The sequence below is a fragment of the Dermacentor variabilis genome, chromosome 4 (assembly GCF_050947875.1).
Source record: "Dermacentor variabilis isolate Ectoservices chromosome 4, ASM5094787v1, whole genome shotgun sequence".
Lineage (NCBI taxonomy): Eukaryota > Metazoa > Arthropoda > Arachnida > Ixodida > Ixodidae > Dermacentor > Dermacentor variabilis.
In genome coordinates this window covers 75,747,340-75,761,297 of record NC_134571.1, presented here as the reverse complement: position 1 = coordinate 75,761,297, position 13,958 = coordinate 75,747,340, and the positions used below count along the sequence as shown (strand labels likewise).

Below are 13,958 nucleotides of genomic sequence, written 5' to 3'. Positions count from 1 at the left end.
TGGCCTTTTCATGGGTCACATTGGCTTCAGCCACCACGCTCGCGCTCAAACTTTGCGAGACGCTTTGGTGGCGCGTCGCGTGGGTAGCCGGGCTGAAGACGGAAGCTCGCATTCTCGAGGGAAGTCAGTCGTGCGTCTTTAACGTGACCCGCCCAGTCACCACCTCCGCTGCCACATCAGTTCACCCTCCGCTCTGGCGTTGTAAACGAACCTTGAAACTTGCGTGATTGAATGTTTCATTCTCTCTGTCTCTCTCTCTCTCTCTCTCTCTCTCTCTCTCTCTCTCTCTCTCTCTCTCTCTCTCTGTTTCGAGGTTGCTGAAACCTACCAGGCAAACGACGTCATAACAACGTGACGATGTGCACACCGTGATCTGATGCAGAGGGGCCGCTTGTTCGGCCAATCTTTTTAAGAGTATGTATGGCAGCAAAAAACTACGAACGGCGACCACGCGGATAATTCGGTAACACTGCTAACGGCGGCGTATCGCTGTTCCGCTGCTTGACTTTTCCAGATAAGTGTACTTATAGCTTGTTTCTAAGACTTGTCGCTATGATTATTTTGTTGCTGTGATAGCCTTATGCGTTGCTCGAGCAGGTCATGCGTGTGACCTGCTCTCGCTGACTGCGGTGGCACTGCGGTTTCGTTCTAGTGGCCCCCTACAATTACTTTCCCGATTTAGCTTTATGAAGAATATAAGCGCCATATTTGGTGCAAAGTGTATTCGCACTATTTAAAGAGAGGCCACGTGCGCTGACTTCCTTAATTTCAATACGTTGTACGTTGCAATACGTTGTATCGCTATATTGATTAAATGCTAAACGTATTACCGTGACCAATCGGAGTATTTCTTTTTGTCACCCACACCTCGAGACAACTCAATTCTGGTTATAACGTTGGCACACTTCCACTCATATCACCGAAGAAGGCAAGAAAGAAAAAAAGAAAAGTAGTTTGAAAGTATTCTTACTGTATTCCAGCCAAACCAATAAGCGCCCATGCATGTATAGCGTGCACGACCACATAAGGAAAATTATTGCGGTGAAGCCGCTCACCCAAAATAAGCGGGTTTAGAAGGTAAAGAAAACAAGTGGTATGCGTTTGTAAGATCATGAAAAAGTCGCCCTCTCGCGTGAAAGACTAAGCATAGATTACGATAGCAAATTATTAGACTGCTATACGAAGTAATGATAGTAGTTTTCTCGGTCGTGTAAATCTGTTAGCCTTCGCTTACTAACTAAATTAACAAGGATGGCGTTACACACACACAGGCAAAGATGAGCGCATCTCACACGATCACCGCGGAAACTCACTGTCAAACCGCTGGAGTGAGCAAGCGTGGCAGCGGCAGCGAGCGAATTAATTTTCGTGTTGCCTCTCACTTCAACGCAAACAAAGCGGTGAAAAGACAGCGCACACGAAGCTATCGGCACTCGACCTTCACTCTGTCCACATCGCAGATCGCTTTCAAAATAGGGACCGCGCGGCCACGCCACACGCAACAGTCGCCATAGTAAAACGCTCCCCCTCCCTCCCCTCCTCCCCTCAGTGCCTTGCGCGCGACGCAAGACCGCGCACTTCCTCCCCGCTTTCCTCCCTTGCGCGTGCGAGATTGAGCCGCTGTTGTCGGCTCACTCTCGCACGCTTTCACTCGCACATACAGCATACGGCGCCCGGCGATGATGTTATCGCCATTGGACATTATACGGAACAACACGGCGACATCGACGACGACAACGATGCCAGAAATGCACCTGAAGTGTCCATATAATTGCAATAAAAAGTGTTTTATTGCAATATTGCTTGTTTTAGAACTAGACGACATAAAAAATGAAAAATGTAAAAATTCACTCATGAGTTGAAAGTGTAAGTTAACGCATATTTCAGTGATCACTGTAACAAGTATGCAGATTATAATTGCTCGGGTACCTTATTAACCTGTCTCATAGTGTACTGGCTCTAAATCTTTGTAAATATAAGCCACAACTCACTACAAAACACGGTGATAGGCGGCGCTACAACATCGAATGGTTTTTCCAACAGGCCTTTCAAGATTTCTCCCAGCGAAACTAAAACTGAAAATTGGTGCTTGTATCCTGAACTCGCTGCACTGTGAAACGCCGAAACGCAGAAAGTCGAGAAAACAAATGAAGTTATAGACTCTTTAATAGGGTGCCTTAGAATAGAGCTCCTCCAATACGGAATAAGTACCGCGAAATAAGTTAAAAGAGGCGTTTGGACAGGACAGCAAGAAAACGGTGACTATCCCTATTACGCAGTAATTACGTGTTTCGCAACAGTAGGCGAGCAAGAGAGCCCTCACTCATCCGATGCTTGGAAAGGCGCCATTTTTTTCGGAAGAGCAGCAATTGCTTTTCTTGGCAAGGCTCACCTTACGGCTCAACGTTCTTTGGCAAACTTTGCATAGATCTCTCTCCTCCGAGGGTGAGAGAGAGACAGATGTTCATGGAGGTCTTTATTTACTTGGAACACACTTTTTAAGGAGTCCGCAAAATTTACTTTAATCGCGTCTCTATAGGTGAATATATCATTTGGAAGAAACATCTGATAAATTATTTCACTAAGTTATATTACATGTTTTTACGTCATTGTTGCAAACTTCACGGTACATATTCATATGGTAAAGTTGGGCATAAAAACCTAGTTATGTATTTGTGCATTTCGAAATTGCCACGTAGACCAAAAAAACAACTGTCAAGTTATTCGTGCAATTTGCCTGATTACGCGGCTTTTTTGCCTCGATGTACGGCTTTTCGTCCAACCCCTTTGTGACGTGGAAGTGTCGGGTAAGATTAAGCTACCGTCACAGTTCTCCCTTCCCCCAAACTGATTCCGACAAGCTGACTGTTCAACTCCCACTTGGATGCCTTTTTCTCTTTTTATCCCTCTTAACCCTTCCCCCTGCGCAGGGTAGCCAACCGGAACTACCTCTGGTTAACCTCCCTGCCTTTCTCTGCATTATTTTTTCTCTCTCTCAGCGCCAGGGGCGAGACAGACCACTTTAATAGGGTGATATATTTCCCGCCGAGGGGGTTTAGCGGCTATGGTGATGCGCTACCAACTACAAAGTCGCAGGATCGAATGCCGGCCGTGGCCCCCGCATTTCGATGGGGACGAAATGAAAAAAAAAAAACGACTGTGTCTCGTGCATTGATAGCACGTTAAAGATCCCCAGTTGGTCAAAATTAATTCGGAGTCTCTCACTATGACATGCCTCATAATTAAAGCGTTGCGACGTAAAACCCAGAATTCAATCGCGTGATATGGCAGCGCCTAATTTTACGTCGCCCTAATACGTTACAGGGGAGTTGCACAGCGAGCTTGGCTTCGCAGTGGCTCGTGCGTAATTGGATAAAGTGAACGAATGTACTTAAGTAATCTAATGAAAATTATTTTTGTTATTTTTTATTTTTGCAAATGATGTCCTTCTGGGCAGATAATTATACCGTAGTGACGTGATTCGAGCAACTTCTATAGGTATTTCTTTAAGTGTTCGAAATAAAATAACGTCAATGGTATGGAAGGCCTCTTGTACAAACGTTGGCTCCAGGCTGGGACTTCCCTCGTTATTGAGTATCGATCATTTCGTGTCTCCATTGTCTCCAAACGCGTTGCCTCCTTTACAGTAATTTTGTGTGTCCGGAGTGAGGCGTTAAGTGTTAAAGTGAGTTCGTTAGCGGCTATTACGACAAAAAAAAGAAAGAAAGGAAAACGGAATCCACTGGCAGCATGGTCGCCGTGACAAGAAGCTCGCCCCTCGGGCTCGCCGTTGGACTCCCCCTGGCCGGTCAATACGCTCCACCGCGCCGGATGAAAAGGCTTGCCCGGGAGAACCTCTTTGTTGAGCGCCGCTAAATCGGTCCGCGTCGCTACCCTTCTTTCTGCTTCTCCATTCACGCAGGCACAGCTCGTTGCTGCGTTCGTGGCGATCAATGGAGCGGCTGCCCCGGCTGTCGACAAGGCACGACGGCTCCATTCAGATATCGTCTTGCATCTTTACTTCCTTGATGATCACTGCTTATTGATGTCTTATCCTCGGATCCCATTTTTGTATTCCTTCTAGTACTTCTAGCATACGTGCTCAGAGTAACCAGATGGGCATCCTTCACTGGCGTAAGGATTATCATTCTGTGTTCTTGTGCTCTAACGTGTCATTAGCTACGACCGGGACACAATGACCCCACTGATGTACCGGCACGAGAAAAGTGCACATCAGTTATTACACAGGATACAAAAGAAAGTAAACATATGCAACACCGCAAACAGTACGTTACTATATTACTGCTGTCGTTTTTTACACGCTGTGAGGAAGGTCGGAATACAGGGGTCAATAAATGAACTGTAATCGTCGAAACTATACTGCATGAAATTAGCAGGGTGTCACACAAGGGCTTTGTGCTGCTTGCACATGCTAGGTGTACTCCGATCTCCACTTATGCTGATAATGTAACGCAAAATAAACACCGTATCAGCATTAGAACGCTGGCACGATATGTGTACGAGTTTTGCAAGCTCCCACAGCATGTGCCGACACTGTAGCAGCAGCACGGAACAGTACCGAGCATTATGAGAGGGCCAAATGCAAAAAAAGTTTTCTAACTAAAAAGAAATCTTAATTTCGCAGAACTTCCCCAAATACTTGCCGGTAGAGTCCTCTAACAAATGCATGATTTAGCGTATCTTTGGTTGGAACTCTTTAATGCGCAAATCACCGCTGAGAGTTCACGAAATCACACATATTAACATGCCCTTTATTTTTTGCCGAGAAGGAAAACTATTTGAGTTCCCAAGAGTAATCTCCACTAGAATATTTTTTTCCAGTCACTCACAAAATAGCTGTTAGAATTCTCATCAGCGAGCTTCTTTTGTTATCAAAAATCGTAATCTTGGCAAATTTTGATGGCTTCGAAGAAAGCGTAAAAGACAATTGAGCTCAAAAGATGTCGATAAGCACTGTAGGAGGCCAAAGCAGAAACTTTGAAGATTTCTCTGGTATAGTTTCTCGGCGTAACATATAAAACCTCTAAGTAAATTTTTACGGTACGTTGTTTACGTAAGAAAGCAAAATTTGTCTTTTTTTAGAGCAAGACAACTCATTTCATCAAAGGTATTTTGAAACAATACTGCGTCGAATACTATAAAAGGCATATATTTTATTTGGAAAATTTATTTGGCAAACTGCAGTGTCTCTAACACTTGGCATAACATGAAACTTAGCTGAGGGCGGCCATGATTGCTTTTCGCATTAGGCGCCATATTGATTAACGTCTCTTTATTTACAAATGGTCAAATTTCCAACACGAAGCACTTTTACGAATCGCCACAGTCTGGCTGGCAAAAATAGCGTATTGGTGTTATTGCGTTCTTCTTTTTTTTACCTCCTGCTTCTAGTTTACGTATTTCGAGCAGTGTAAACGTAAGAATTTACTGCTGTATTGCATCGTACTCCGTTTTGGCTTAAAGTTATTTTTTACCTGTATAGGTCCACAATTCCCAGTGAAGTAAAGCACAGCTACGAAAATTAGTGTTCGATTATTTACATTACGAGGTTAGTTATATCACTCTTCGGAACACGAAATTGGCAGTTTATAAGAAGATTCTGACAGCACGATCTATAGCAACCGTCAAAATAATGATGAACCCATGCACAGTTGCAATAGATAGAGGTAGAGAGAAAGAGCGAGGGGCAGTCTTATTGAAAACTGGAGAGTTGTTCCTGAATCCTGGCAGCCAACCTACATTGGTATTCTTAGTCATGGTAGTCATTGGATGACTTCAAATTGTATGAATGCGAGCCAAACTGGTACGAATCCATCGGTGAAAAGCAACTCGAAACGAACACGGACAAAGGACAAACACAAAACAAGCTTTACCTGCCAACTGCGTACTTCATTTTATTGTGCTCATACACAAATATACCTTTGAAGAGGGGTTCATGGGGAGGGGGAATTATTATGTATTCCTCCCTAATTCCTGTTTATTTTGCGCAGTTTCTCACAGAGGGATTCCAGATGAACGCACAGACAATTTAAACAGTGCACACAGGAAGGACATACCGGGTGCCCCCCCTTTCACGCACCAAAAATTAAATATCTCCAACTGCCCCGTCGCTGGACTGAACTAAGGTAATATTGTTTGCCGTCACTTCGAGATACTCAAATTACTTTTTGCATTCTGCTTAATTGCATAATTAGCCTTATTGAACTAGTCAACTTCTCCAATAATATAATTAGAGTAAAAGTGTCAATAATAAAATTGTAGAGCAACATGATAAACTCCCTATACAGCTTTCTGTTGCTCAATATGCCCTACAGAAAAGTATTTTTCCGAGTGTGAAACAAGCCCGCGAATACACACAAAATTGCCGTGCGACTGGCCGCTGGAGGCACTTTGCATGTACTCGATAAGAAGCCACCGAGTACATGCAAAGTGCCTCGAGCGGCCAGTCGCACGGCAATTTTGTGTGTATTCGCGGCCTTGTTTCACACTCGGAAAAACACTTTTACGTCGCACGTATTCAGCAACAGGAAGCTGTATCGGGAGTTCTGTATCGGAAGCTGTATAGTTCCCTCTACAATTTTGTCATCGACACTTTTCGTCTAGCTATATTATTTGAGAAGTTTATTAAGTAATGAAGACCAGCTATGCAATTAGGCGAAGTGCAAAAAAAAATTGTATCTCCTTGTGACGGCGAACAACGTTACCTTTGTTCTTTCCATCTACGCGGCACTTACAAACTTTTCAATCCTGGTGCATGATAGTCGGGACACCATGTATATGACAAGCAATATAACGTAAGATATCGCAACAACAAGAAATGGTATTAAAGAAAGATCAGCGCACAAGCAAGAAAATACTGCAAATACTTTTCTGCGTGTCTGCGTTCTTTCTTTTTCGTGTTTTCTTTTTGTGGGTGTGTGTAAGCGTGGGAGGGAGATGGGTTGCGCTATGATGCTATCTTGTCAAGAAAAGTTTCAAATGTCACTAGAAAGTTCATATGTTTCATATGCAAAATACTGGCGAGTACAGCCGTCTACAAATAGCGCGCGTTCTTCAATGTTTGAATGCGCTTACGCTAATAAACAACAATGTCATATACCTTTCCTGATTAAGTTATCTGCGGTGATGGTTGACTACAAAACTTCGTGATCAATTCAGTCAAGCTTGAAAGGTATTTTGGAAGACTCAGCCTCGTGTGAGAAATCCATTCACATCTTCTCTTCCGCTCAGATATTTCTTACCAGAAGCTTTGTAAAAAAACTCACAGTTCGTGTTTATTTCGCGGTTTCATACTTTCATCGAATTATATACGGGCGGCAGTGGCACCAATCATGGAGAAAGAGGGTCGGGTTTCCGAACTACATTCTATACATACCACTGCATCACTCGTCACATACGAAAATACGGATTCGCCAATTCTTGTTTTCCGAAACTAATGGGCGTCTTCTCATCCGCAATTCCGTTCAAACAGTTAGCACTCAGAGTTTTCTCGTGCTTCACCCCAAACCAGACGTTGTAGTACGTCGTGTGACGTTGCCTTCGGTATCCCAACGACCTGGCCATTATGTAATGAAAACAGCGACTAGTCGGCGTTCGTTTGCCTCAGCTGCCAGCCGGAAGCGATGGGAGTCAAGCCCGAGAGTTGGTCGCTGCCTTGGCGTTAGGGCCACGACAGAGGATTCATGCCTGGGGGCTAACTCCTCCCAAGACCTGCCCTCTCACTGCCCATTTCCTGCGGTGAAGAATGGATCGACACTGTCGAGGTCACTCGAGATTGCGGGTACCCGCGTTAGCCTCTCCTAAGCTAGCCGAGGGAGCGAAGGCTGAAGGGGATGTCTCGCTTGGAGAAGTAATGGTCGAAGCACAGGCAGTTAGTGAAGAAATACCGCTGCTTCCACAAGTATGCGGCCAGCGGACAGCACGAAGCAAATGAGCGCACTGAAAGCCTAGCTACTGTATTTTTCTATAAAAAAAGAACAGAACACGTTTGTACAGGGTACATAAAATAGTCTTTTCTTTTTCGTTTTTTTTGTCGCTTTTCCTACGCCAAGTTAGTGTGGAGGAAGGCCGCGTCCACTAATATGCAAGCCGTCTCTTTTTCAGAGAGATGTCGTGATGGAACGTGAATGCAGTCACCGGCATTTGCGCTATTGCTGCGTCCACAATTTCACATGATGACAAGTCTTCTGTGTCTGTCTTTTTCATAGTTTTTGAAAGAATGGAACGTGAATGCAGTCACCGGCATTCGCGCTATTGCTGCGTCCAAAATTTCACATGATGACAAGTCTTCTGTGTCTGTCTTTTTCATAGTTTTTGAAAGAGTCATTAGTTTCTCACGACTTCGTCAACAACAGGCCGGCAAGTCTCCGTCCGCATGCCTTAGTGGTAGACTTACGACGCTCTAAGATTACTTCCGCGCTAAGTCAGGAGTAAGTCTAGCGCCATAGTTTGCGTGTTGTCTACCTAAACAGTGATCTCGAGTAAAATACGTAAGAGGGCATATGGACAATGTTTACGAAGTGTGAAAACGTTTTGCACTGCGGGCTACAAAAAAGGCCCACTAAGGTACTCGATCTTGATAAAAAGATCACTATGTGTCATCACCTTCAGCTCACCAATGCCCTTGCTGCGACGGCAGAAAACGCCAGGTTTTTCAGCGCAACAACTTCTACTTTGTTGTCCCGCCACTATAGCACGCGGAAATGCCGCCCAATTTGACCAACTTCTGTCTTCTGTCATCCGACCCTTCAGGCTGTTTTCGATTACCGCCGTCCCCGTCTCACGTCGAAATAACTTTACAATGTCGCTTCTACCTTAACGTCGCATTTACAAAAAACGACAGCTTTTGTTTAGGCATAATATTGAATGGCTGATCATAGACACAGCTCTACTTTAACACAACATACTGCTTCAACATAGGTTCAACACGATTTGCCACGTTAGCCCACTGGCTATGACGTAGGGCTGCACAGTTCGAGGTCGCGGGTACCATACCGGCCACGACGGTCGCATTCTGAAGAGGGCGGAATGCAAGGACACTCGTGTACGGTGGATTGGGTGCACGTTAAAAAGCATCAGGTGGTGAAAATCAATCTGAAGCCCACTCACTACCTATTAATCCCATCGTGGTTCCTGCACGTAACAAGAATTCAACACACGCAATTTCAGCACATGCACGCCGCCAACGTCGCGTCGACGTAGACATAACACGAGCATAACGTAACACAGTATTTATATCATTGTAACATCACGTAATGTCAACACATTCCACATTACCACAGGCATTTAAATCAAAGAAGGGGTGCTGTAACATAAAGTTATTCCAAACTTTTGCATTCCAGTTGTGTTATCAGCCCTCCCCGGTTGGTCCGAAAATGTTTGCGCCACACCAGGTTCGCCTGTATGACACGCGACGTCATGAAAATCGTGAAAACGCTACATATCTGATAGGATATGTGCACACTGGTTATGCATGGTTAGACCAAACGAGATAAATAGAATTACTTCCGATTCGACACGCCTTTTCGCCGGTACCACACTGCTATTGGTTAATTGCGTTTTCGGGCTACGCCCAGGTCTCCTGTCTGTCACCCGACGTCATAAAACCGCGAAAACTCACTGCGTCAAAGCGACGCATACGTGTTAAAGACGCATTATTATGTCGAACATAACTGAGAGAGAGAAAGAGAGAGAGAGAGAGAAGGGGAATGGCAAAAGCAGGAAGGTTAACCAGAGGGGAAAATTCGGCTTGCTACCCTACGCTAGGGAGAGAGGGGAGATGAAGGTAAAGTGACAGGAAAGTAGACAGAAAAGGGAACACAGCTACACACTCACAGTCACTGTCACCGCATGCTATCACTGCACAGCACAGTAGGAAAGTGAATTTTTATCTAAATTTTGTTCCAAAAAGAGTAAAAGATGGCTACCCGTCGATCGGTCAGGAACTGGCAACTCAGAGCTGCCGGAGAGCATGGATTTATTTGCGTATAATGAAATTTCTTTCGTGGCAGTATAATATTATCCAGCCCTTTCGGCACATACCCGACATTGCTCTGCCAGCTATTTGCTGAGGATACGTTCTAACGGCACTTCCATTCACGCCACCACGATTTTCGACCACCCACCGCAAGCTAAGTAGAGGAAGTGGACCAATCGTAGAAAATGAAAGCATCCTCCTCATCCGGTTATCTACTTTCACTGCCCTAGCTCACCCCCATCGATGCTCTCTCCGCTTGAGCGTGCGCCTCGCCTCGTGTCAGCCAATTAGATCAGAAAAAGTGCTCAATGCAGGCAATGCTTTTCGGTGTGAAATTAAAAAAGTAACCTCCCATAAACGAGAAGCATGACTGACTAAACTTTTCAAACAACGCTGCGTCTTACCGCCCCTACCTTGCCTTGGTGGTTATGTAAATTTGACGTCAGGAGATTGAAAGAAAAACAGGTTTGAATAATTTTATGTTATAGGGTCCAAGCGTTCCATTAGCCGATTCCTACGTTGCGTGGCACCTTAAAATTCATTTGATTTCCTTTTTTTCCCTCTTCTCAGCGTACGGTATCAAATCAGTTGCCACCTGTTTAACATTTCTATCCTTTCTTCATTTTCTTTCTCTCTTTGTCTCACTTGTAGTTGTGTAATAAGCACAGTACATTTTTGTTACTGAAGCTAACAGAGTATTCTGTGAAACATAATCAGTTAGTAGGGTTGCACGCAGCATACGACAACAGTCCGATATGTTTCACCCAGAAACGAAAACAGCTGGCCTAGTTCTCGCAATCTGAAGCGCCGCGGACTGCAGACACATGGAGCGGTCAACGTCATGGAAACGGAAGCCCGACAAGATTTGTGGAGAACGCAGAAACAAGAAAGGATTTAGTTGCGTCCCCTCGGCGATCGTTTATTTCCTTGTCACCTGAGAAAGTTTCAGCAAGGCCTTTCTCTTCTTTTCTTTCTTTTTTTACGGTTACCCCTTTCTAGTACGCATTCACCGACGGTATAAAATCTTGCGTGTGCACTTTCTTTTAAAACTCTTACCACAACCCCTTTCTATTGTCGAGTAGATTGTAGTTCTCTTAGACTTTGTTCATTATTAATAATTCATTATTAACACGCATTATTTTAACTTTGACAAAGCTTTGCTTCCGAACTTCAGAACTACCAGAGAAGAAAGTTTCAAAATACTCAGTCACAACATGAAGATTATAATACGTTACACAAAAGTAGCGTGCTGGATACATCGTCTGCTTATTGTAAAAATGCGGGTGGTGAAACTGGTGGTGAAAACCGACAAGACGACATTTCAACTGCGTGATCTTACCTAATTGAACTCAAGTTCAATTGATCATGACCTTGATCTCACTGTTAACAACTCCTCAGAGTCACGTTTCCATCAATTGCATTACCATTGTCGTTAATGTGAGCGTAATCTTAGCCGGTATAATGCGGTGATTCCTTTCTCTCGATCCTATTCCTGTTTTATCATCCACAACTCGTCACCGGCCGATAATGGTGATAACGTATAGGTGAAGCAGAGCTCGGACCACTTACGAAGCACAGATAGCAATAACAACATTATATAGGATCATTGGATTACCCGCCCCAGTTTTCGCTTTACTATTTCATGTGGTTTGCTCTGCTTTAAGTTTTCAATTGCCTGAAGGTCTTAGCATATAAGCCAAACAGGTACTCTCACATAAATGCAGATAGCAGAACGGATAAATCGAGAAACGAGAATTGGAACTCTTCGCACTGATTACTCTGTAGATGAAAGTTTTCTGCAAACGGTGCTCCAGCTCGCATCCTAGATCACCTAAATAGATAACGGATTTTAATGCCTCTTGGCGCCAATAATACTTGGCAGAACTTAAATCTATACAAGAATAAACAATGTGCTCACAGATCCCTTTAAGCAAAATTACCGGGGCTATATATTACTACATGTCGCAGCTTTGCAAACAGCACACACTAAGCAATTTAACGCTAAGAAAACACAGAAGTCCCTGTCGTCCCTGGCACTCAAAAGCGTATGCCTTGCGTACTTGACTACTGATGATTCCCTTTTGTCACCTTTTTCTCCCTTAGGTCCCTGCCTTCCAGGAGGGCCCGAGAGCCCAGGCGGCCCCATCATTCCTTGCGGCCCGTAGTCTCCTTGAATGCCTCCTTCACCCTTGGGTCTTAGATAGCCTGGAAGACGTGGGAGCCCCTGCAGCCCCATTTCTCCAGTTAAACCCATAGCACCAGGTGGTCCCACCTCTCCTGGCTCACCAGAAGGGCCTGCTTCGCCAGAACTGTCCTTTTCTCCTTTCTCACCGGGTACTCCATGCTCGCCCTTCAGCCCGAAGTCACCCCTTTCGCCCTTTGCTCCTGGCTTCCCAAAAATGCCAATGCGACCCTTTTTACCTTTTTTCCTTCATCTTCCTTTTCTCCCTTCAGCCCTAGTGGTCCTTTCAAACCCGGCTCCTCTTTCTGACCAGGTGGGCCGAGTGGGCTCTGCACGAACGAAGTGGAATTCGAAACACCATCTGTTGTCAAAACCGAACCGGGCTCTCCTTTATCACCTTTTCCGCCGTCCACACCGGGAACGCCAGAGACGCCAGAGTCTCCCTTCTCACCTCGCAGCCCATCACGACCCTTCACACCGGTGTTTCCTTTTGGGCCGGGTAGACCTGCCACGCCGGGGTCTCCAGGCAGGCCGACGAAGCAGTGGTCACCCTTGTCGCCCTTCGGGCCCGGAGGTCCCACTTCCCCTGGTGGTCCCGTTCCTCCGTCGAATCCGGGCAATCATGGAAGGCCTGGGGGACCCGGTTCACCAGGCTCCCCTTTCATGGCTATAACTTCCGTGTATTCAAGTGAGCCACCGTGCAGCCGCGTGACGGACCTTTTCATGCTTTTAGTGGATCACACGACTACGCCTTCGCCTTTGTCTCCCTTGTCGCCCTTCGGCCCTGCCACGCCGAGCAGTCCCATCGGACCGGGTTCGCCTTTCGGGCCATCGATGCCGATTTCACCCGGCAAGCCCGGTTTCCCCGGAAGCCCTGGCGGACCGGGGAGACCGAGTTCTCCTATTTCGCCCTTCGCTACGCACCTTCCTCGCCGTCCCGGCGGACCTGGAGGACACAGGCAGGCAGGCTCGACGTCGCGCCGCCGTCTTCGCCGTCTCGCTCCAAGGAAGGCCGATGAGAGCTGGTCAGCCGCCTGGCCATCTCTCCAGACTTTGAGCTGGTACGTGTGCTCCTCCGAGCTCGCAACTTTACTTTCAAGGGCGTTCACTCTAATAAACACAACGCAAGCAAACCCAGTGCAATGACCAGCACGGCGACAAAGCTGAACGCTATCCAAGCGGGCACCAACCATACTGGGCATGGCTCCTTGACAGCACTGCCGTCATTTCCGCAAACTTCGGCTGTGTTGGCAGTTCCCGAGCCCAATGAGGCGGTCTGTTTCATCTTGGCTGAGAGTCAAGCGCTGCACAAATGAAGCGTTCACGTCGGTGAGTAGTAGCGTTTAGCCGCACGCGAAACGCATCAAGCGGAGAATCAAGAGAATGACGTGAGTTGCATAGTGGACGAGGCGCAGCAGCCGATGTCCTGAGTCGACTCCACAGAGCCGCCTCACTCATTCAAGAGTGCTTTTGAAGAAACGCAAACGAGCAACATCTGGAGCGTCCACATCGCGCGCCCCCCATAACGCCAACAAGCTTTGACTGAACCCGTGCCTTGCGTGGGTCAGGCCCCCGGTATTTATTTTTCTATAACGCGAATATTCGAAAATTCATATTCATATACGGAAATATATGCATGGTTTGAATGCCAAAGGAAACACGTCAAATAGGCCTCCTTTCAACAACATATATATATATATATATATATATATATAGCTCTTATGCTCACATACAGAACCTCAGATTCTTTTTTTTCGTAGATGTTGACAGAGTTTTCCA

General features: G+C 45.7%; 1 pseudogene; it reads right to left on the bottom strand.

Moving 5' to 3' along the window:
* Positions 1-7,825: 7,825 nt before the first annotated feature.
* LOC142578244 (uncharacterized) lies at positions 7,826-13,464 on the bottom strand (annotated as a pseudogene).
* Positions 13,465-13,958: the final 494 nt, after the last annotated feature.